This window comes from Dasypus novemcinctus, chromosome 11 (assembly GCF_030445035.2).
Source record: "Dasypus novemcinctus isolate mDasNov1 chromosome 11, mDasNov1.1.hap2, whole genome shotgun sequence".
In the NCBI taxonomy this organism is placed as follows: Eukaryota; Metazoa; Chordata; class Mammalia; order Cingulata; family Dasypodidae; genus Dasypus; species Dasypus novemcinctus.
Window position 1 is genome coordinate 102947681 of NC_080683.1, and position 23929 is coordinate 102971609.

The following is a 23929-nucleotide window of genomic DNA, read 5'->3' on the forward strand; positions in this document are numbered from 1 at the left end:
GATGAGCACCTGCTTCCCATGTAGGATGACCTGGGTTCAATCCCCAGTACATCCCACCCCCCCCCCCAAAATTCAACTGACTCTCCTGAATTATGTAAGTCAGAATGAGCCCTGATAAGGAAGGTCATAAAATACTACATGATCATAAAATGCTTCTGAATTAGTGTGTATTGGGTTCAATTTAATTTAGATGTTAAATATATTTATCATTATATTTCTGCTTAGTATCCACTTTCAATCCTCCTTTTAGTTTATATTAATATATCTAACTTCCACTCACTCCCAAGAAAGGAAAGAACAAAATCTGTAATTGACATATAATGTCCAATTTAAAATATGCTAATATCTTTTTAAAAATCACTTCTGATAGCTATGAGAGCAAAATCTCTAAGGCATTTATGTATTCTATGCCTTTTAATTTGTCAAAAACTAGAACTAAATTAATACATTCAAAGGTCTCATTTACCACTGAAATCTGTACTAGTATCATAAGTTATGAGTTATCTGCCAGTGACAACAAAGAAAAAGGTGAGCTTCTCCCAGAAAGGATAAAGGCAGGTTTTGTTCTGTTTTATTTAAAATTCTCTAGAATTAGATTTTTTTAATCCTTAAACATTATTGAGTTTAGAAGCAAATGAGCTTAAGATTTTGATGATTAATGAAAGCTGATTTCTGTAAGATAAATTCAGAAAGAAAAAATATCCTTTTAAAAGGAACATGTTAATTCTCTTACATAATCTAAGCTGTTATTAAAATCAATACAGGCCTTTTCTATAATGAGAATACAGAGGAATTGTGGCAACTTAATGACAAAATGGATATGATGTTTTTTAACCTTTCGTTTTACTCTCATATGAATTTAAGCCATAATAGCAAAAGAATAAAACAACCCTTCCCCAAAGAAAAGATTGGAAATAGATGCTGTCAGCCCAAGGATGATGGATTGATACAATTAATCAATAAGTCTTTTCTAAGAGTTCTTCAGGGAGTTACTTACCAGAGGTATGCCCTGTTTATTCCCCTTCTGTGTGCTGTCATTTTTCTTCATTATTCTTCCAGTTTTACTCATTATATCTTTTGGGGATATGCTGATCTCCATGTGCAGAGAGGTTTTGCAGACACCTGTCCAATCATAAATCTTTGAAGCTTCAAACCGAAGGCCACCAGAACACCTGAGCCTCTTGTCATTGGTACTGCAGGCTGAGCAAAATGCTATCAGGGTGAAGTCGAACAAATGGACACTGAGTTCTAAGTGGTAAGTCAATGGGAGGGGATCAAATCGAAGGAAGTCTACAAAAATTTCTCCATTAGGTTGAATATAACAACCTTGTTCTCCACATACCATGGAACTGGCCTCACGTTGGATGATTTCCCTATCTCCAAAAACTGGTAGATACAGCTGACACAGGGCGCTTGAGTAGCTGGGACCAATGTTAGTAATTCATTAAAATACAAAATCTATTCAGTGATCGTATTTTTGGAATGCTCAAATGCAAGTATTCTTATACATGAAACAATTCTATGTCTAATGAATCAAATCATCTATCAGTTTATGTTTTAGAGAGAAGGAATTCAAGAAGAAGTGGAACTTCAGAGCTATACCTTTTGCTATCATGGCCAGCTACATAATTTGTGGACCCCCAATGAAAAATGAAAATATACGGCCCCTTGTTTCCAGAGCAGGGAAAAAATGCTGCTAAGGGCATGAAAATAGAAAGCCTTTTATCCTTCACAAATGTTTTATTACTTAGAAAGCATAACAAGAGTAATAGCATTACGTCAATTACACCATAAATGTATAAATTACAAAAATTATATTTTGGTATTATAATTTATATAATAATATATAATACTTTATTAATGTGATATCTTAAACATAAGATGTATTCTGGCTTGCTTTTCTGCAAATTTATTTAGTAGGTCATCAAAATGTATACTTTTAGCCATTTTATTTTTGATCAATATAATTGAAAGTCACATCAGTCACTCTTGGCAAATGCATCACAATTAAATTTTTATAATATTTCATTTTGAGAAGAATATTTTGATGATGCAACTGTTGCTGGGGATTTTAAGAGTACTGTATAGGCTGTGCTAGCATTGTTATTTATTTCAGATAAATTATTTTGAATATAAATTTTTGTACACCTAGTGCTAATGGGTTCTTGCAGGACCTTTTTTCTAAAAAGATTTAACTCTTCTTAAAAATCTATTTTGTGTCTCTAATTTTAACTGAAAATGCATACAGTGGCATTTTAATGTTTTTTCTTAAATTTCCTCTATCTTGTAAGAGGTTGCATAAGTAACTGAAAGTGGCTTCATGATTTCTATATAACTCAAAACCTGCTTATGTAGTCTCTGGCTGTATCTTCAATTACAAGGAGAAAATAATTTCTCAATTACCTTCCTCTGAAATTTGTTAATCTGAAGCTTCATGTGAAAAGAGGGTTATTTTCTGCCTAATGCTGTTGCTGTGATCTTTAAGCTTAATTTCTGCTTCTAAGCCTGCAGATATTTGTTTTGCAATGTGGCAGCAGCTTTCCAGAGCAGAGACCATCAACTGCTTGGAAAAATTCTAATTACCCCCTGATATGCTTTACTATGATGACCATGAGTACGTTTTATTTTGTAATAATTTACTGACACCGTTTGACACCTGAGCACCAGCAGTTCCTGTCCCAGAGCTCGGACCTCACCCCACAGTGTAAATATTTTGTACAGACAGTGCAGGGACCAGGATATCTCTGGGTGCAGCTACTGCTGCCCCTGCTGGCATGGCCACCACCGATGTGGACCCGGGTCCCGCCCCCGCCGCCCATTCGGGCTTGCAGCTCCTCGCACTGTCCCAAGGAGCGCAGGGGCGCGGTGCCCAGAATCCTGTGCGCTGAGGCGGGTCCTGCTGCTAGGCAGGCACCTGCTGCCGCCAGGAGCATCTCAGCTCACTGCATGCTAAGAAGTTCATGAGGGGACAGAAGAGTGTTAAACCAAGGACAGGACCTTTCTAAGCACAGGTCGTCTTAACCTTTGCCAGCTGCCTGCTCCAATAGCCTCCCAAAGTTGTCCCCTTCTGATAACCACCAGACTCTTTTCCAGGGTACGTCTTTTAAAATCTTTACTGAAGGTTTGTAGATGATGCAAGGGAAATAAAAAAGAGAGGCTAGTTTATCATGACTGCACAGAAATTTGGGGAAACTTAAATATGTAATGAATACTAGATGATTTTATGGACTGAGTTCATTTTCTTAGGCGAATGATATTATGGTTATGTGGGAGACTAGAAAGTGTGTTGAGGTGCAAAACTTAACAAAAACATTTTTGAGAAAAATGCTAATAATCATTGAATCTAAGTCGAGATTATATATGAATTTATATACTATTGTTTCAGTTTTTCTGAATGTTTGGATTTTTTCATAATTAATAGTTGGGAATTTAAAAAAAACATGAATACACAGGCTGTGGCAGACTTTTTGTTCCTACTTAATTTCTATTCTCCCATTCTTCCATTAAAAAAAAAAGAAATCTTACAAATAATCAGGTGACCCTGCTTGCTAAAGAAGCTAAGAGTAAAATAGCCTTTCTACTCCTACCCCTATGTTACCCTTAGCCCCATTTTGTTCCTGGTATGAATGGAATTGGGACATATTTGAATTATTATTAGTAAAAAAATAACCCTGGGATTGCTTTTTCTGAATAGTTTTTTTCAGAAAGTTTAGATTCCTCCTTGAATACCAAGCCTGTTAGGGAGTTTCAGGCCTTCCAATAAACTGAATCAAATACGTGGTGACATGCATAATTAGACTTCTATTACATTTCTATTGAGAGATTTTGTTTGGATAACTGACATCCATTATAATGAGCACCAACATTATACGACTATAATTCAACTAAGCAACCTGGTAAACCAAGTTTAAGAATAAAGTTCAAGAATAAAGGCAGGATTTATTAATATTTCTCATCACCACCAACTAAAATGCAGCTGAGATAAGAATTAAAAATTTGTAATAGACACCCAATGCATATAAAACAAGATGGGTTTATTGTTAAAATGCAATTAGAAAATGAAAATATACCTAATTACAACACATCATGAGTCAAGACACTCTCTTTGTGTCAAAAGAGTAATTTAGAATGACAATGACTATTTTACATAATTGAAGGATATTCTATTTTCATTCATATTTCTCTAGGTATGGGTGTTTATTGGAAGCACTGGAGTAGCAAAGTCCTTTTTACTCTCCATCATCTTTTTCAATATTCTGCAAAGTAAGATAACAGTTAACATTTATTAAGGACATATTAAGTGCCATGCAATATTCTACATTGTCACAGCATCTAATTGGTAGACCAAATTTCAAACCCACAGTCCTATGATCTAGTAAACAAAGGCTCTGGAGAGTAGTATGCAGATGTGAGAAGCTATGCTTTCCTTTGAAGTCAAAAAGACCTATCTTTCTGATTATAGCCAATTCTTATTCATAGACTCACAGAATGTACACTTCTCACCCTATTCAAGGCACTTTCTTCCTTCCACTCCCTCTCCCACAACACACTGCATTCAGATTCAAAGTGGAATTTTTTTATACTGAAGACCATTAGGCAGAGGGTGTATTTCAGGGGAAGACTAGGGAATTCTCCCTCCCTAAAGGTCCCTTCTTGTCTTCTTTTGCCGGAGCTGCCATGACAAATAACCACAAAATGTATTGTCTTAAATAACTAGCATTTATTGTTTATGGTTTTGAAAGCTAGAAGTCCAACATAAAGTTGTCTACAGACCAATGTTTCTTCCAGAAGTGGGTTGCATTCTGGTGGTGGCTTGACACAGTTCCTTGGGTTCCTTGGCTTCCATCTCTGCCTGGATCACATGGTTTCCTCCTGTAGCTTCCTCTGATTTCTGGTTTCTATGTCTTCTGGCTTCTCTTTATATTCCAATAAAATTGATTAAGACCACCCCTGATTTAGTTGGGTCACACCTTTACTAATAATAACATCTTCAGAAGCCCCTACCTACAAATGGGTTCACACCCACAGGAACCAGAGTGAGAATATGTCTTTTCTTGGGGTGCATGATTCAATCTATTACACCTCCTCTGCCTGAAGTGACTGAAATGTGGCCCTCTCATGACCCTAGGATCTATCTCATCAGCACTCTAGATAAAGAAGCTGTAGGAAGAGCCAACCATCTCATCCCTAAACAATAAGGCTCTGTGTTCTTCTCCTTTCCACAAGGAAAACCTAATAGAGTGTGTCCATGATTCTACCCTCCCATAGCGATTTGCTATCTAATGTATTTTTTGTGACAAGGCAAGCTTAACTCCACCCTGCGATATAAATTGTGGAGACCTGGTCAAACCTTTCAAGCTCAAAAAGAAAGAGAACTTACAGTTTTAAAGCTGTCAGGAAAGTGAAAAATAAGATAACCATGAGTGCTGCAGAGTACTGTACATGATTTCAGTATCTAAGTTGTAGATCCCAATTTCAAACCCAGTCAGTTTATCTGCAAGCAGCAAATGAGAAGAATATTAAATGGCAGTCAGTATTTACTGGGCTTTGACTTACTTAGCCAAGTAAGTGTAGACACATACAGCAGTTGGTATGACCCTTAAATTTTATGTTGTAAATATAAATCACTGTATTAGTTTCCTAATGCTGCTATAACAAATTGTTCATCCATGCTGTAGCATGTATCAGAACTTCATTCCATTTTACAGCTGAATATATTGCATTGCATGGATAGATCATAATTTGTTTCTCCACTCATCCGTTCATGGACACTTGCGCCATTTCCACCTTTGGGCCATTGTGAATAGTATTTCTCTGAATCTATACACTATTTTTAATTATTTTGAGATATATCCAGGAGTGGAATTGCAGGGTCCATATATTAACTCTATGCTTACCTTTCTTTTAGAGAGTGCTGAGTCTTAGGCTGAAGGTGCTCATGTGGAAGGGCCACAGTGATGCTCAGGCCACTGCCATTTCCACTGTGTCCTGTGATTGTGAATAATTGGGCAAATCCAACCTGTTTTTCATAAATTACCTGTAAAGACTGGATGTGACTAAAAAACAAAAGAGAGAGAGAGAGAAAAAAAAAAAGAAACTCTCTAGGATGGATTCACTGCTATCTGTTTGTGAAGGTTTTATAAGAGATTTGTACACTATGAATTAGCCTATCCACTTGGATTCATATCAGCTTGGGAAAATATGGAATATGACATGCAATTGACCATTTTCCACAGAAGTATGACATAAATTGACAAAGCATTAAATTGACAAAGTCTTTATTAAATAAATAGAATACTGCACATATTAAAATACAAATACTACAGAAATCTATAAGATGACAAAAATCATCCGCCCCATACGGTTACCCTATTTCTTCCTCAGAGTACTCCCTATTAACCCTTTCTTTTTTTTATAAGAAATTTTATTGTCTTTTTTTTTTTAAAGATACATAGATCATACAAAATGTTACATTAAAAAATATAAGAGGTTCCCATATGCCCCACTCCCCACCCACCCCCACTCCTCCCACATCAACAACCTCTTTCATCAGTGTGGCACAGTCATTGCATTTGATTAATACCTTTTGGAGCACTGCTTTACCGCATGGATAATAGTTTACATTATAGTTTACACTCTCACCCAGTCTATTCAGTGGGTAATGGCAGGATATATAATGTCCTGCATCTGTCCCTGCAATATCATTCAGGACAACTCCAAGTCTCAGAAATGTCCCCATATCACATCTCTTCTTTCTCTCCCTATTAACCCTTTCTTGTGTGTGCTTCCAGAAAAGAACATTGATGTATAGAATAGCATATGTACTTAATGCTCTTTGTGTGATCTTTTAAAATGTACGGAAATGAAACTGTGCATACTGAACATTACTTTTGTTCACTTACTAATTTGTCTGTGCCATCTACCTCATTTTTTAATAGATGCAGGGTACACTCCATTATATAGTGGAGTATATATATATAAAACGTAATTTATTTAACCACTTCCCTTTGGTTAACATAAGGTAGATTTCAGGGTTAAAAAAAAATAACGTAGGATTTTAAAAATTTATTATTTTTATTTCTATTTAAATAGGTGATATATGCATGTGGTTCAAAATAGAAAGGGTCTCTCTCTCACACTTGTCCTCTAACATCCAATTGCTCTTCTCAAAGCAAGCATAGTTTCACATCCCATGTGTATGTTTCCTCAGAATGTCTATGCATTTACAGACATTTGCAACCTTTTTTTTCATACCCATATTATACCAGTGTTCTGCATCTTGCTTTTTTGCACTCAAAAAAATACTTTAGCAGTCTTTCCACAGCAGCACTCACAGTCTTCAATCAAATCTATTCCACATCCTTTGATTATTACCAGCTCTGAGAAAATCTGAGACCTTTTTAAGAAGGACATTTTGGTGTGAATTTGGGGCCATTTTTATTTCCAGAGGATGAGAAATATACATTTTCCTGTGATAATTCAGATCTTATTAAGTAAGGCAGTCAAGATTTATTAATAAGAAAAATCTATTCTGACTCCACCTACCATCTATGACACCCATTCAAAAGCTGAACAACACTCTTTGTTGCAGAATTCCTCCTATATCTACTCTAAGTGTACTTTGCATCAATTTAAGCTTATTGATTATTTATTTCATATTCAGGGAAGATGGAGAATAGTTGGTTATCACTTTAAAAATGGTAATAAACATTTTCTTAAAAATCTCTGCCATATGAATTGTCACTAGTTTCTTAATATTTGAAAATAACCTCAACCTTTGACATAACATGTCAGAGAGGAAAACATTTACATTCAGAAACAAGGCAAAGAGAGCCACATGTTGGTAGTTCAGAATAGGTCACACAGAAAAATAAAATTACTGACAGATACAGTATATGCATATAAGTTGTGGTCAAAGAGAGGCAACAACTGCTTCATCTTTATCAAGAGGAAATTGATAACCATGGGTCTCTGGAGAATCTATATGTATGCAAATTACAATTACAATAAAGATTGCAGTTAAACACCATATTTGTTTCCAAAAAGGATTTATGATATACATTTTTTTCTAACTTTTGAAAGTGTTTAAGAGTGCAAATCTGGGAAGCAGATATGGCTCAACTGATAGAAGGTCCACCTACCATATAGGAGGTCCATGGTTCAATACCCAGGGCCTCCTGGCCCATGTGGTGAGCTGGCCCACATGCAGTGCTGCCATGCACAAAGAGTGCCATGCCACACAGGGGTGCCCCCCCAAAGGGGTCCCCCACATGCAAGGAGTGTGCCCTGAAAGGAGAGCTGCCCCATGTGAAAAACACAGCCCTCCCAGGAGTGGCACCGCACACACGGAGAGCTGACGTGGCAAGATGACCCATCAAAAAGAGACACAGATTCCCAGTGCCACCTGACAAGAATTCAAGTGGACACAGAAAAACACACAGTGAATGGAGACAGAGAGTAGACAATGGGGGCAGGGTGAAGGGGAGAGAAATAAAGTAAATCTTTTTTTAAAAAAAGTGCAAATCTTATCAAGGCAAGCTTGGACATATATCATTACTCATTTGCAAATTTATCATTGAGTAAATAAATGCCCACTTGTCAGAAATGATTTTTCCTGGAATAATCTCATATCATCCAGCAGACATTTCACTTATAAATGTTCACGAATCCCTCCATGAGCAGTGGAACAGATCTCAAATTTTCCAACTGGGGATCATGAATGAATTTAAATCTATCTTACCATTCACAGCAGTATAAATCTACTGATATGTATTGAGAGTTTACTAAGTACTATAAACTCTAGTGCAATACAGAGGAGTTTTAGGACTGTGACTTCTGCCTTCATGAACATAAATAATTAATGATGCCTGGTGAGTGTACAGTGAGTGCTAAAGAGATGAGTGTTGATCAGAACCACTGACAACTAAAAACGAATGGTCTAAATTTTAATGATTTATTTCATATTACTTACTATGAATGTTTCTTAGTCAGAAACATTAAAATAATATCTTTGATGATATGCAGTTATATTATGAAAAAAAATTACAAATTATTCATGTTTTCTTCATTGTTAAGTAGCAGAAAGAACAAAGCCATCAAGAACAAAAAAAGTAAAACTTTTTTTCCCCTCATTCTTTCTTGTATCCCACCCTCTCTCTCTCCTAAGCCCACTACACACACATACACACACACACAAGGCATGGATCAAAATAACTTGCAGTTGATTGGGTTTTCTATCTTATTATATTGTCTTACTTTAAACAAAGTTGAAGAAGACAGAAACCCATGTTCTGATTCTATACACATCATGGTAGGCAGTTTGACCCACACAGATATTAACGAAATAGTCATAGGAATTTAGACCAAAGGGGAATGAAAAGTGAAAGTAGAAAGAAATCTTCCCTATTTCAGCTAAAAGAAAAAAATGTATTAGTTTTCCTATTAGACATGTTTGAAAGACGAAACTCTGAAAGACTAAACTGCATATGTTTCCTCAGAAAATTGCATAAGCCATCATTTCAATTTGGTGCTGCGGCAATTATACTTGGGTAGGAGTTAGTAGATCTACAATTATAACTGGATTGTGACTTTTTCACAGCTAAGTGCAGTTTTTTTCCCATTTGAATTACTTCAAACACCTCATCGCTCAAGAGTTATTATGGAACCATTGCCCAAGCATCTCAGTCCAGAAGTCCAAGCCTCCCAGAGTAGCCTCCCAGTCTAGAGGATAAACACCATGATGTTCAGCCCATCACCTAACCCAATCCCAAGTCCCATTCCCCCTCCACTCTCGTAAGCCCGTCTACTATGCTCTTTGGAATTCTCAAGTCTGTCATAAACAAACTTTCCTACATTCTGAAACTCTTCTCTAAACTGCATCATGGTTTTCAAATGTTAGTATGCATAAGAATCACACTTGTTATGCTTGTTAAACAGTGTTCCAGACTCTATCTGCAGAGATTCTGATTTCGTTTCCATATTTGTACATGAGTTTCCATATTTGTAAATATGATATACATGGAGCCCATGAATTTTCACAGATGATGCAAATGATACTTATCCCAGGACCGCACTTAAGAACCAATCCTCTATAAAAAATCTCTGACTCTTCATTTCCTCTGAAGACTTCTCATATGAAAACTTTTTCCAATTATAATTCACATGCTTTAGGGCATACTGATAGGTGCATCCTTATTTTTCACGATTAACACTTCCATATCCTCTCTTGCCCTTCTTTCAGCTCCTCTGAACTGCACATCAATTAGACTTTACCATCCAACACCATCCCCTTCTTGTTGCATCTGTGTATCTCCTAGTCTCTCCCTCACTTAGTGTTAACCTCAGCATCTTTCTCCATCCTTACTCCATTGTCATTCTTGAAGATTTCAACATCCATGTAGATGATCCATCCATCACCCCAGTTCCTACCTTCACGACTTCAGAGATGCTCAGGCTACTCTCCACTGTCAAATTCATGCCCCAGCTAATTGCCTTGAGATCTGATAATTCCTGATCTCTGATGCCCAGTCTGATTAAGTACTGACTATATCATTCTTCTGCCAAGACTAGCTTTTAGAATACAGGGCCCAGTCCCTTGCACTACAAACTCATCCTTCATTTCCCATGTTCCTATTGTGTCCCTTCTGCTTTGGCTATCCTAGCTTAAACCTCCCTTTGCTTCCATCCTGCCAACTTGCTATAATGTATCCCAACCCCTCTATCCTTTTCTGTTGGCTAGCTGTATAGTGTTTAGGGTTCAGAATGATTATGGGAGGGCCACTGATATCCTAGAATGTGCACTGGACAAAATCAAGATTTCACCCTAACTAGCTATATGATGATAGGCAAGTCTTTGAAGCATTTACTTCTTCTCTCCATCAGATCCCATATTTGTAAAATGAAGGGGTAGGCAAAAATGAGGATGTATGTAATATCAATTACATTATCTTTTATGTTGCTCCAAGTTCCAACATAAATTATTTGTTATTACCAAAATTTGAGAGGGATACTCAAGCCACATCCCTACAAAACCTCTATTCCAAAGAAGAAAACAAAACCAAAAAATGTACATTTATAAATAGAAAATAAAAGGGTGTGGTTTTTATAGGAAGTGCAGATACAAGTAGAGACGAAACCAGGGCAAAGGAGCAATCAACATTAGATAAATTTCATTAGTAATATCTTCTTGTCCTTGAGAATCTGAAGAAAGTGTTAATCATGGGTTGGCAGAGCTGCAGTGGAAAAAAAGATCTTCAGGTTAGCCTACTGTGACAGTTTCTTGACAGAAAAGATCATGTTCTTGGAGTGAATCCATTCCATTGGTGCCCTTTGGTTGGATTGAACTTAACTGGGGGGTCTTTGATTGGAGTACATCAGTGAGGTGTGACCCAGGGTAGATCTTGGTCCTCTTGCTGGAGTCCTTTATAAACAGAGGACTGAAAACAAAGACACAGAGAAAAAGATGCAAAGAGAGGGAAAAGGAACCCAGGAGTTCAGAGAGGAATATGGAAGAGAGAAAGTCACAGATAGAACAGTCAGAAGCTGAAGCAATAAGATCTGGAAGAGAAGCAGATGCCTCATGTATCTTGTCATGTGGAAGGAGTCTCAGAAGGCCAGGAGCCAACCTTTGGTGACACAGCCTCTCTGATGATGTCTTGATTTGGGCATTTTCACAGCCTCAAAACTGTAAGCTTTTAAATTAATAAATTCCCATTATAAAAGTCAACCCATTTCTGGTACATTGCTCCCAGAAGCCTTTAGCAAATTAAAATACCCATTTACTTCCCTAAACCTCATGGCAGATTGAAGTTTACCTGAAAGACCCTATTTGGCCCTAGTCAACTCCAAGGATTGTAGAAAATCTATGTGCAGTTTGAAATGACAGGATCATAAAATTGGAATCACTGAAAAGTACCATATTTCTTGTGTTCCTATTGCCTAGCCTTCCTTGGACTAATTACTATGGAAGAATACAAGAGAAATTAAAAAACCATATCTGAATATAAAAGTAAAACTTCCTGCCTTCCAGAAATATACTATCTCAATGGGGATAAAATTAAATTATAAGAAACAATTTTAAGCCAGCTTTAAAATGCATACCATTAAATGCCAAATTGAAGTTACGTAAAATTTTTACAAGTTGTAGAAAAAAGAGCAACCAATTTAACAGTCTTTTTTGAGACTTCATTATTAAAATATTAAGAGGGATTAGCTTTGCTACTTTTCTCCTTGGAAGAACCATTTCTCACTACCAAACTACACACACTCTTCTGCACAGATCTCAGGGAAGTCTTAGTAGCAACTAAAGACATTTTTTCACATCTGAACATCAAGAGCTGACTAAGAATTGCTCTACCTCAGAAATGTTAAACTATAGTTGTTTACTCTCTGACTATAACCTCTTGTTTTATACCCCTCTCATGCCTCCAAGTCTATTACTCAGCCTTTGACCTCATACAACTCTAATCCACTTGTCTTTCCAATCTCTCGTAGTTTCTCAATTTCTTACTGGACTCTCTTAACTCCCTGGATATTATGGCCTCCCAGATTATCATCAGCACTTTGAATTGTTTAGCACTCCTGGCATCCAATTGCAAAATCTTTCCTCTACTTATTTATCTAAAATACGGCAGAAGATGTTCCTTAGTTTGTCTGTCTGTTTGTTTGTTTAGGTTCCAGGATCTTACAAATTGATGCCAATAAAAACTCACATTCTTTCATGTCATAATGGGTCTGTAGCACTGCCACTGATTATTTTCCTTTATTGCTAACTCACTTTTGCATTTACATGTATTGCGGGTGGCTGAAGTAGAGTGAGGTAGAGAGGGAAGACATTGGAGATGAGATGATCAAAGAACTGAGAACCCAGGTCTTTTAATGGGATAGTTAGATAGAAGTTTAAGTTATAGATGGTGACCAGAAAACTGTGTGCTCAAGAAGCTCATGATTTAATGATCCAGAAATGAATAACTGAGAGAGAGACAAGGGGGTCATCAGTGATGAGAAGTTAATGGGAGTAAAGCAGATTAACATAAACCTGGAGCTTAGGTTGGAGAAGTCAAGGTATGTGAAAGAACACTTCCCAGAAACTAAGGAGGGAATTTAACTACATCCTGCCCCAAGGTGAGCATAATGTAGAAGAATGATCATTATTCCTTTAAAGGGTTGGATAAGACCAAGGGCTGGAAGAACCTATCACCTAGCTCACAGACTTCCTCCTCACATTCCCGTCTTACTAACATCATCTTTAATGACTTAACATTAAAGTGAATAGGTTGCCCATTACTCCAGGCTCTGGCTCCCTGACTACCTCATCTTTAGGGATCTTTCCCAACCTGCTCTTTAGCTACCCAGGTCATGGTCAATCCTGGAATATATCTGCAGTGGATGCTGTGGTGGGTTCCTCCTTTCAGGACTGAAACACTCATTTCTCCCACACTGAGAAGGTTGGGAGCTGATAGCTTTCTACTGAGAACTTCCCTGCAAATTGCCCTTGTCAGGGGAGGAGAGTCACACAATCCAATGTCTCACCATCTTCCCAAGGGTAGCATGCATCCAATGACTGTTCCATGTGGGGGCATAATGATCCTGCCCCTTTGCCTCAATTTCATACATCTCTGATGGATCATCCCAGCCCCAAATCTCCTTGTAGAATCAACAGAAGCCTTTGTTTCAACTCTATTACAGTTCAATTTATCCCTCTGCCCAGTCCTGCTTGCTTCACTTCCCAACAGTGTTAATTCCCAGAGCTCTCCCCAATGATCTTCCTGCACTCAAATCTCTGCCTCAGACTCTGCTTCCCAGGAAAACTGACCTGTGATGGTATCAGAACTAAAACTATTGCTTCTCCCAAGTACCATTTTTGTCAACTCCTCTCTGACTACAGCTCTCTCCCTTCAGCTCTCACACTCAGGTATCCTCCCTATATTGTTTGCTGACTATAAATCACCTCTTTCCTGACTCCTCCATGTCCTTACTTCCCATCATTCTTTCCGTGTCTTCACTGCCTTTCTTGTCCAGGTGAGAATCCAAGGTGCAGAAATCTAACCCTTTTTTTTGCAAATACCTTGATTTTGACTTGCTTATTCTCTCATTCCCTATAGTAGCTATTCCAGATGTACTGCACATATCTCACACCTCCTAACTAATTACTCCTCAATCTCTATTTTTTAAGTTTTTTATTGAAGTATAGTTTATAAACTATGACTAAAGTCTTAGTTTAACCAAGGGCTGCTGATGGAGAGTATGAGATTTAAGGTAAAAGCTTACAGTTCTGAGGCCAGGAAATGTCCAAATAAAGGCACCATCAGAGATACTTTCTTACCAAAGTCAGCTACTGGTGATACTGACCTGAGAGGATGGCCACCAATTTCTGCCTTCCCCTCCAAAATCTACAGTTTCCCAGAGTTCAGCAGTGGGCAACCACGCATTGGGCTTGTCTCCTTATCCGTGGACTTCTCCATGGGCCCAGCTTCTAGGGAGACTTTTTCCATGTCTCTGTGCTCTGCTGGTTCCAGGCTCTGGGACCTCTCTCAGCCTCTTGGGACTTCTCTACATTCCTGAAGTTCTTTTTCTCACATGGCAGGATCAAATATGGTGACTTCTGGGAAGCAGACTTGGCCCAATGGATAGGGCATCCACCTACCACATGGGAGGTCCATGGTTCAAACCCCAGACCTCCTTGGCCCATGTGGAGCTGGCCCATGCACAGTGCTGATGCGCACAAGGAGTGTCATGCCACACAGGGGTGTCCCCCGCATAGGGGAGCACCACGTGCAAGGAGTGCACCCCATAAGGAGAGTCGCCCAGTGTGAAAGAAAGTGCAGCCTACCCAAGAATGGCACCGCACACACGGAGAGCTGACACAACCAGATGATGCAATAAAAAGAGACAGATTCCCAGTGCCACTGATAAGGATAGAAGCAGTCACAGAAGAACACAGCAAATGAACACAAAGAGCAGACAACTGGTGGGGGCCAGGGGGCAGGGGGAGGGGAGAGAAATAAATAAAAAATAAATCTTTAAAAAATACATATGGTGACTTCTTTTTCCTGTATCTTTTTTCCTGTGGTTTATATCAGACCCAGCAAGAGGGCAGAAAGGCAGCCTGAGTCACTCCTCACTGACAAGTCCAAGAAAAGGGTCTCACACCCACAGGAATGGATTAGTGCAAAGACATCTTTCTATTTTGGGGATTCATGAAAGAATTTCAAACTTCCACATATAGCAAACTAAATAAACCTGTAGTGTACAGCTCAAAAGATTTTTACACTTGATTACACCTGTGTAATAGCCACCCAAATCAAGATATACATTTTTTTTGTACCATAGCAGGCTCCTATATGTCCCCATTTAGTTACCATGTCCCTTCTCATTCCCCGCAAAAATCACAACTCTGACCTCAATCACTACAAATTATGTTTGCCTGTTTCCAACTTCAGCTATCCCCATTGGAGTTGGCTGTGGCCTTTGTGGACATTAAACTGCAGCCTAAGATTTCTCCCTTTACAGTTCTGCTTTCTTCCCTTCCCTTCTGTGACAGTTTGAAGTTATTTGTCAACCCCAAAAATATTCTGTTTTGAACTAATCCATTCCTGTGGGTGTGAGACCCTGGTACTCAACCGAGTAACCAAAGCAATTTTATTAAAACTAAGCTTGACTGTGTCCCTTTTCTGGACAAAACTCTCCAACGAATCCCCATCTCATTCAGAATATAGCCAGAGCTATATTCTGTCTTAACAGAGCTCTGACCAACAAACCCTGTGAGATCTGGTCCCTCTGCACTTCTCTGACCTCATTCCTTAATCCTCTCAGTTTTGTTCACTCTGTTCCATTTGCACAAGCCTTTTTGCTATTCTTTGAAATACTAGGCATCTTTTCTCTGTTTCTTATTGTTCTTATCTGTCTCAAAAGCTCTTCTCCCATATACCCACATAGCTAACTCCTATACTTTCATCATGTCTCTGCTCAAAAATCATCTTATCAAAATAAAAAGTTTAAAACAATAATGTTTAGTGGTCTTTTCTCTAGCCACCTTCAACATTTCATATCTCCTTACCCTCGTAATATGACTCATTAGCACATATCTTTAACATACTATAATTCCACTTCTTTATCTTGTTTCTCGCCTATTCCCCAAATTGACTCCTTGAGGGAGTCTTTAGCTATCTTTTTATTACTATATTTCCAGAACCTAGAATAATACCTGGCATATCATTGGTGTGTAATTAAATATTTGTTTTTGTTTTTAAGATTTATTTTATTTATTTCTATCCCCCTCCCCCCAGTTGTCTGCTCTCTGTGTCCACTCACTGTGTGTTCTTCTGCGTCTGCTTGCATTATCTATCAGGAGGCACTGGGAAATTGCGTCTCTTTTGTTGCATCATCTTGCTGCCTCAGCTCTCCATGTGTGTGGCACTACTCTTGGGCAGGCTGCATTTTTTTCATGCGGGGCGGCTCTCCTGGTGTTGCACACTCCTTGAGTGTGGGGCACCCTTACACGGGGGTACCCCTGCATTGCATGGCACTCCTTGCACATGGCATCACTGCGCATGGGCCAGTTCACCACACGGTGAGGAGTCCCTGGGTATCAAACCCTTGACCCTCCATATGGTAGGTGGATGCTTTATCAGTTGAGGCACATCCACTTCCCTAAATATTTGTTAAATGAATGAGAACACCTTCCATCATATTAAACTACTCCTCTTGATTTAATTACGAATGATATCAATCAAGAAAAATCATTTTGATGATGCATGTTCTAAAATCTTTATAAACCCTCAAAGAATAAATGAATGAATTTAATATAAAGTATTTTTTAAATGGGCTGGATAAAAACCAAATCAGGGAAAAAATGGTTAAAAATCCTCTCCGTATTGTGAGACGGAGGTACTACAGATGTGGACCAATATGCTGGCAATGATATTGGGACAGAGGGGAAAACTGCTGCACTGTGGGAGAGGATGATCCTGATATGGAAGAAAGAGGGCAGATGACACTGGGCTTTCAAGTTACAGTTACTAAGAAAATGACAGAATTAGGGTATTTCTGACTGCAAAATAAGTTGAGTTTATAACTCACTGCAGGCATTTACAGGTGTAGGGCTGAAGTTAAAGAAAGAAAGTATGGTAGAGATGAAAAGTTGAGTGTTGTTTATATAGGGGTTCAAGCTGAAATTGTGAAAAAAGAAGAGCACTCCAAGAATCAGAGTAAATATTTAGAGAAGCATAAGAACAACCTCGGACCTTGTGATATACTCATATTTTTCAGAAGGAAAGAAGAGGAGAAATGGCACAAAAATCATCCAAAGAGGTGGATGGAGATGATGACACTGCAATGTCAAAGAAGTCAAAACATGTTTTAAGAAGTTGAAATGGTCAACAGGATAAAAAACTTTAGGAGGGTCATAAAATATGAGAGCTGGTTGGATTTTCAACTTGATGTTCAGGAGTTAATTTTGGAAGTATTAAATTAAGCTATATAAGAGGAAATAGATACCTTTGATACATGTATTTTAATTTCTTTGCATTACATTTACAAATATACACTATTCATTAACACTGTGAAGAAAATGGTATAATTATGCTGTGGTGCCAATTGCTTAGCTATTAATACATGACCCATTTGAAGGGAGAACATGCAACTTTATCCCTGGAATTTTGCAGTAAGTCTAAGTAAATCCATTGAATTATTTCATAATTTACATCTTTTTTAAACAACTTTTTATAGAAGATTCTTTTTTTTAGAAAGTACTTATTATTGTTTTTCCCCTTCCCCTCCCCCACCCTGTTTTTGCAGTTTGTGTCCATTTGCTGTGTGGTCTTTGTATCTATTTCTCTTTTTTGTCTTCTCCTCTTTCTCTTCTAGGATTCACCAGGATTCCTTTCTGGCGACCTCTGATGTGGAGAGAGGTTCCCTGTCAATCGTACCACCTCAGTCCTGGTCTCTGATGCTCTTCACCTTGACTCTCCCCTTAGTCTCTCTTTTATTGCATCACCATCTTGCTGTGTGACTCAATTATGCAAGCACTCGGCTCACCAGGTAGGTACTCAGCTTGCCACATGGGCACTCACCTCACCGAGTGGGCACTCAGCTTGCCACATGGGCACTCACCTCACCGAGTGGGCACTCGGCTTGCCACGTGGGCACTGGCTGACTGTGCAGGCATGCCCTCTCTTCCTCTCTTTCACCATGAGGCCCCAGGGATCAAACCCAGGTCCTCCCATATGTTAGGCAGAGACCCCATCAACTTGAGCCACATCTGCTTCCCTTATAATTTACACCTTGACTCCATTAAGAGAAGTTCACCTTGATTCCAAATCAAACTTCAGGAAAAAGAAGCAAAAATGCTGAAGCATCAGACCTCCTTGTTTTTCTTCTTTTTCTGGAGTAGTTACCGCTGTCTAATTAGGATACTAACCTCTCAAAATCTGAAAAAGTGAGAGCACTAAAACAGAACTTCAAGTAGCTCTCTCATGTCCTACTCTTTTTAAGAAAAATTGTTGAAATCTTCCTTCCACTCACCTGGCAACCTAGCTGCCAACAAGATTTAGACCACCATTAGCAACTTTTTTTCACTAACAGTCCAGACAGTGTAGATTTTAGGCTGTGCTAGCTGTATCAGCTATAGCATCTCTTTCACAACTACTCAACTCTGCCACTGTAGCATGAAAGCAGCCAGAGTCATTATGTAAATGTATGGGTGTGACTGTTTTCCAATAACACTTTATATATGAAACAGTCAGGGAGCTGGATTTAGCCTGCAGGCTGAAGTATACCCTGTAAACCAAAAATACACTAAAAGAGGGAACTATGATATTGCCATATTGATAATACATAGCTAGAACCATGATTTCTGTCAAACACTGGAGAAAATAAGGAAAGATGTAAATAAAGTGTATCTATTAACATGGGGACACATATCCATGTATACCTTGTAACATATATATAGGTATATAAACACATGTATATTTATGTTTATTTATGTGTGTTTGTTACTTCCCCTATTGGGCTCTTAACTTATTCATGAAAGAGTCTCCCTTATTTTTTCCAAGAGTCTCTGTTTGCTGCATATTTTATTTTAAATATAAATATAAACGTACACCTAAGTCCAACATATATATATTAAGAGTTCAAACAAACATGCATAAAACAACAAATGCTGTTACCTTCACATCAAACAATGTTTATGCAGTCATGAATTTAATTTACACATATTTATGGGTTACCTATGATGTATAAGGAACTGTGCTAGGTACTATAGGAATGCAAACATGGGTAAGATTAGACCCTTTCGTCAGGAAGTTAAGAAGCCCAACAGGGGAAATAAAACATGTATAGCACCATATGTGTGTGTGTGTGTAATACAAAGTATACATGGATATGTGTCACAAAAGAAATAGATTTTCTTAGATGACAGGGAAATTACTCTTGACTGGCTTGAGGAAGCGTGGAGGCTTGGGAGAGTGATCAGAGCCCTTTCCATAAAGGAAATGATATATGAACCAGGTCTGGTAGACATGGACAATTGCAAACTAGAAAGGCAGAGCCAAAGAAAAGCACATAAAAATACAAAGAGGATGACATAAACAAAGCCCAGAAGTCAAAAAGCATAGGCTGTGCATAATAAAAAATGAATAATTACTTTTTATAAGAATGCAAGATAAAGAGAGGACTATAGATAAGGCCAGAGAGCTTAGTGGAAGCCAGAGTTTCACAGGCCCTAAACGGGATTGGAGCAGGTTTGTGGTGTTTGAAACTTATACCATTTTTTGAGCTCTATACACGTAAAAGAATGCAAAATTACAAATACAAAATTACAAATAAAAAGAAATACATTTTTGGAATAATGTCACAATAAGGTACATTTTTTAAAAACTAGACAAATGCTATAAATATCACAAGACTAGAATGCTTAGGTTAGGTAACTCACCCGCCTCTCCTTGTTGACTGACTGCACTCTTGGGTTGCATCTCCATATGACAAGGGAGATAACTCAGCTTTTCCTCTAGTAGAGCTGACCAAAAATAAATTTTATTATTACCATGGCTAATATATAAAAGTTACTTTCTGTTTCACAAAATGTTATTGATGATACTGGGTAAACTTTTAAGATTTCTATCAAATGTAGGAAATCCTTTAAGCAGTGAGATTTCTAGGCATTTCAAATTATCCTGCGCAGTGACTAACAGCAAATACTCCCTGGATTGAAGATAAATTTGTCACTGATGTCTTCATGTAGTGGCATGTCTTAAGTTGTATGTTGTCTTTGCTTAAGGCTGTGTTTCCCGTCAAGAATTTAAATATTTTCCCAGTGCACTCATATGATGCATTCCTCCTCATGAATCAGATTATCAAATAGTCAAAGAACCCATTCATTATTTCTATTTGCAATGTATCACTTCCTCTGAATGAGCCTAAAGGGTTGCAGCCTCATATGATGAAGAGGTCTGACGTAAAGCAACATCTGTGGGACACTAGAATAATACTTTGAGTAATTCTAATCACAAATTAAGTATTTTTACAGTTTGATAGTCTTCTTACCTATTTTAGCAATCAATTGCCCTAGTAGCACTTAACTTGTTTTAAGTGTTTAAAAAATATAAAAAGAATATCCCCTTTTATAAAGTCATAGAATTATTAATATTTTCTCCTGAGGAATAACAGAATCTATCATGATATATTTTAGTGCCATCTAGTGTTCAAAAACAAGAAAATGTTAATTTCTCAAAGCCTTCAGAGAGAAAATAAATAAGCAAACAATTTAGTTTTAACTTTTGTCAATATATATTCTTTGGCTCTACATCCTGGTGACTCCAGCTAAAACTTTATATTAAAAATTGACAATAAAATATTAATTGGAAGGTCATATGAGTCTCTAGAAATTAATTAAATTCTTATACAATATGAGGAATTAAACTATTCCCTCATTATTCTTACAGTGACATCAATCCAAACCATTATATCAAGAAATGAGTTACAAATAAAATATTCAATTGAATAGACTTTTTCCCATAGAGTCTTATGGCTAGAAGAATATGTTTGATTCAACTCAGGTTGAATTTAAAGAGTAAATGCTTATTAATAATGCTTTATATGATTAACTTTGTACCTCTATTGAAAAGCAAAAAGTTTTATGTAACAAAGATTTATTACCATCATCAACAAAACCAGATATTTAAATTATTTAATTTTATCAGAATAATATAGCCTGCTTGGTTTTAATATGTTTATCCTATAACAAGCCATACTAGGTTAACAAAGCAAGGGTTTATTTAAAACTATTTTATATTGATGTGTGCAATATGCCTCTAAAAGTGAAAAGAATTTTGCAAATTCAATATGGAAAATAGCAAGGAGTAGGCAACACACACAGCCTTTATCCTCCTTTTGCTTTTAGTTCATTAGCTATAAAAAAAGATCTGTTTCCATGCTAAAAACTCATATTGCCCTTATTTTCAGAGGATTGAGACGGAAAATAGGAATGAAAGCAAGTAACAAATTTTACGATGCATATGCATGCTACAAATACCACAAGATCCAGGAAATATCATAATATTTCGTGTGTTTCAGCCTCAGCTGATTTTTTTGAACTCAGACTAGCGAACTGCATTTCCTTTGGCTCACCCAGGCATTTGAAAGGACTCAGCAGTGACACCAGAGGTGACCTCCCGCTGCACAGTGTTGCTTCTAAGCACAGGTGGACACTTGAAATTCAGGCCTTCAGAGGCTCTTCCACACAGTCAGCCACCCCAGACAGGTCAGTCCAGGCCAGACCAGAAGCTATGACAGTGGACTAAATCTTATGGAAGTCATGAAACTATCGGACACGTTTCTTTCAAGATGTTAAGAGGTCCATGCTACAATACAGACGAACCTCAAAGACGTCATGTTGAACGAAATAAGCCAGGCACAAAAGGACAAATATTTCACTTCTATAAAATACCTCAAAAAAGCAAGTTCATAGAGGCAAAACATAAATTATGGGCTACCATGGGCTAGAGGAGGGATGTGAATGAGGAGGTATTGCTTAATGGGTAGAGAGTTTCTGTTTGGGATGAAGAAAAAATTTTTAATACTGGATGGCGGTAGTGATGGCACAATATCGGGAATATAATTAATATCATTGACTTGCCCACAGATAAGTGATTAAATGGGAGATTTTGTATTGTTATGCATATATATGTTATCACAATAAAATTTTTAAAATAATGAACTGTCGGTCATCAGTCAACAGCTCAGCCATACTGAACACCACACAATCCCAGGAGGAGAACAAGGCCACAAGGCAGGGAGTAGTGCCTTGTTGCAAAGTCCCTTAATTAAAATGAATATTGTATAGCAGAGGTAGCAGTAGATGTGTGGCGGTGTATCTGTGCATGTTATGTGACAAGCAACACAGATAATCCTCTCTGACGAATGTACCAATAGAGCACATTTAGTTGTAAATTCATCTCTGATCCATAAGCATATATCTTATCTCTCATATGGCAGGCTTCCCAGGACTTTGCTATGCCTTCTAAGTTCTCAATATTCTCAGTACATACACTGTGAGTGATTTCTCCCTTGAAAAAGAGCCAGTGCAAAAGAAGAGAATTTTTCTATATCTAGAAAGGAAGCAATTTTTACCTCATTACTTTCTGATTAATCCAGGTGCTATAAATTCCACCTGCTGATTAGAATTGCAATGTTATAAAAGCACCTAAAAATAATTCTTGAATATTCATCTTTAGCCCTAAAATTTATTCTGGTTACAACAGTGGATGGTTGAATTTGAGCTGACAAATATTCCTCATCTTCAAGCTGAATACACAGCACACAGGAAAAACTCACAAATTGATCTAGCTATTGTGTTTAGCTCATAATTTTATGCTTTAACCAGAGCATTTAAAATTGCTTAAAATATGATATTGAAGCATGTTATAATTCCATACTGTACATATATTTTTTGAAAAATAAATTCATGAAAAGTCACATATTAAACTAATCATCTCTTCTTTGTAAAAAAAGAAAAGAAAAAATGTGTTTATCTTATCTATGCAATCCTCTTTTCCATGTGTAATCACAATAAAGTTGTCTCAGACAGATGAAAATAAGTTATTTTAAAGAATCATCAGAGAAGTGCCCATTGCAACTACCCTCATTAGTCCTTTCCAGTGCTTCACGATATTCTCTGTACAGAAATTCTTTCTAATAAATCCCTATTCTGAGTCTCCCATGGTACAGTGCAAGCCCGTTTCCTGAGGTTCTGTGTTCTCAGAAAATCAATATTAGTGCATCACTCCCTTTCATGTACATGAAAAAAAAGCTTTAAATTGCCTCTCTAGGATAAATAATCATTGTTTCTTCCTAAGTCTTCATTGCAAAACCCCTAAGGTAAAATAGCTTATTTATTTATTCCTTTGTTCATTCATTTAGCATAGAAATCCTCTCTTAATTCCAAAGAAACTTAGGGTGTTTAACAGATTTAAAGGACCATTTTTCAGAATAAAACCCAAAAGAAAGCAAAGATAGGCAAAATATTTCATATTATGTAAAGGAGTCATTATAAGAGGAGGAGAAAGTGCCTTTAGATATGAGCCGGTTAATCTGTCATCGTGTAATTCAGGAGAAGCAAGTTTAATTTTTTATAGTTCTAAGATTCCTGCAATGTTTCAAATCATTAACTGATGAGACAGAACTTAATATTAACCATATCCTCAGATTCTCAACAGTCTCTTGCTCTCACTACCTTAGCGGGCCTTGGGAGCCCAGGCTCTCTTCATGCAATGCCACAGCTGCAGCATATCTAGTAGTGCCTGAAGGTTCAGCAGGACCTTCTTGTTTAAGAGACCAAGAAGCATCATGGGAAAAAATTAACTCTGGAGAAACAAAGAGTCAAGGCCCACACGCTGGAACCAAGCGTCATGGGTCAGTGTCAGAAGGGCAGGAA

The 23929-nt window shown here is 37.5% G+C and overlaps 1 long non-coding RNA gene across 1 annotated transcript; it reads left to right on the top strand.

Moving 5' to 3' along the window:
* The first annotated feature begins 1059 nt into the window (after nt 1-1059).
* LOC139440015 (uncharacterized) lies at nt 1060-23090 on the top strand. Its single transcript, XR_011650130.1, has 3 exons — nt 1060-1255; nt 17866-18039; nt 21571-23090. It is a non-coding gene; the product is annotated as an uncharacterized lncRNA (long non-coding RNA).
* The last annotated feature ends 839 nt before the right edge of the window (nt 23091-23929 follow it).